The 2,073-nt window shown below is 42.1% G+C and overlaps 1 pseudogene; it reads left to right on the plus strand.

Annotated features, from left to right (window-relative positions):
- The first annotated feature begins 694 nt into the window (after nt 1–694).
- LOC124080100 (putative monooxygenase p33MONOX) lies at nt 695–1,595 on the plus strand (annotated as a pseudogene).
- Nucleotides 1,596–2,073: the final 478 nt, after the last annotated feature.

The following is a 2,073-nucleotide window of genomic DNA, read 5'->3' on the forward strand; positions in this document are numbered from 1 at the left end:
GTTTGTAATTGTATCCTTACAATGTAAATTATAATAAACATCTTACTTAACTCACTGTCTGATTGGAGTCCACAAGCATACATTATAAAGAGCGTGTGTTAGAGCAGCTAGTAATAAAATCTTGAGTGAGGTGCCTTGTCACTTTAGACTGCAGTTTCTTCATCTGTGAAATGAGAGGCTATGCCCTGTCTCTCTGAGATTCCTTGAAGGTCAAGTTATCTTAAGTTTAAGTAAATGGCAATAGAGTGTATGAGCTGTGATAAGGTAGAAAAATATAGAAAAAAAAGACAGGTAAATTTCTTGCTATGTAATAAGCAAGCAGCATAATATTGAGTGAACCATTTCATATCTGGGCTTTAATTCAGTTTTTTGAAAAATAGGAATGACATTACTCTAACACAAAGCTCTTTGTAAAGAGTAAAGGAGTTGTTTTGTGCTCTGTAATGGGGGGTGGAGAGTCAATGTTACCACTGCTCTCAGGATGGCTTGGCTCTGGGCTGTGCCACAGCCTCTCTGGAGATGTTGGTCTTCAGGGTCTCTTTAGTGCCAGAATTTGGGCTGCAGGTATTTTAGAGGAAATAGAAAAACAGAATTTCTGGATGGACTGTTCCTGGAAAGCTTTGCTAATTTGCAGCAGTTGGACAGTGTTCCTCATTAACACCTGTCTGTCAGCAAAGTTGTGAAATCATTTCACTGTGGTGGTAGGGACTCAAGTCCAAATTATAGATAGAAAATGACCTAAATCCCAGTCTTTTGATGGCTTCAAGAATACCAGAAGTGCCTGCTCTTGAAACTCCTGGGTCTCTCAGCAAGATGTCTCTGTCCCATGGGCAGTATGTGCTGCTATGCCCATGATGCCAGCCCCATCAGATATGGGCAGCATCTCCTGGAAGCCAGTGATTCCAGAGCACAAGTATTAGCACATTGACAAGGAAGAGGAAGGAGAGAACATCCCCAAATGCTGTGACCCTATCAAGGGTCACTGACTACACTGGTGAAGGTTAAATCTATTCATGTCATCATGAATACTCTGATCACAAAACAGACCCAGGAAAACATTCAGCATTTTGAGCGACAGGGCTGAGAGAAACTGGCTATGTAACAACCCGCAAGGGCCCACCGCTGAAGAGGCCAAGCAACTCTGAGTGGCAGAAGCATCCCACAAACTAAAGCTTCAGAGTGCAGAGATAACAAAAGAAGAAAGCAGCCTGCATCAGCCTAGTCCACCCCAAGTAGCACGCCTCAGTGTTCTCTTAAGCAAAGGCCTAGGGGATGGTTTAATTCTGGGTCCTCTGCAGCCTTACCCGACCCAAATTCTAGCACCATGGACCCTGGAAGTAGGGATAAGGACAGATTCTCATCAACAAATGGAACACTTTTGGACCAAGACCCTTTCACAAATCTGATTCTGGAGGTTTAGCCAATTAGACTCATGAAGGAGTGCATCTCTCATGGAGCTGATCTGTGCCCACACCACCAAGATGGCTAAACACACACCTACCTTAAAGTCACCCAACCTTCAAGTCACCCAAGATGTATGTCCCAGTGATAGAAGGTAAAAAGTAACTGCCACAGATCCATCCCTGTGACTTGAATGTGCTCATACTCACTGTCTTCTAGAGTGATATTTATACCAGTGATTCTGGATGGGGGGTTTCTTGCCTCTCACTCTGCTTTTACTTTGGCTCTGACATAGCAATGATATATTTAATAAAATCTGTTAAACTGAGGCTAGAGCTGGAGATATTATTGATTCTGAGAAACATTGGTATAAAACTTGTCCTTGTGATATGGAAGAAATCCTTTCGTACTCTTTTAAAGTCAGATTGGAAAATCTCAGCAGTTATGTTTGGGGAAATTTATTACCTATTTTTGTATCATTTGCCCTAGACCAGAAATTTGATCACTGTTTAACTAGGTAATAATGTTTATGCTATTCCCAAACCTAGGCTTCTTGATTCTTATTACCAACATCAGTGTAACCAGTGATCCATCATGGCATAGAGGTACATGGCATAGACATGTTTGGGTGCCTTTGACCTTCTTGACCTTGCTGGTCCTGTGTTCCAACTC

This window comes from Marmota monax, unplaced genomic scaffold (assembly GCF_021218885.2).
Source record: "Marmota monax isolate L192 unplaced genomic scaffold, Marmota_monax_Labrador192_F-V1.1 WCK01_AAM20220418_F8-fsc00197, whole genome shotgun sequence".
Classification (NCBI taxonomy): Eukaryota; Metazoa; Chordata; class Mammalia; order Rodentia; family Sciuridae; genus Marmota; species Marmota monax.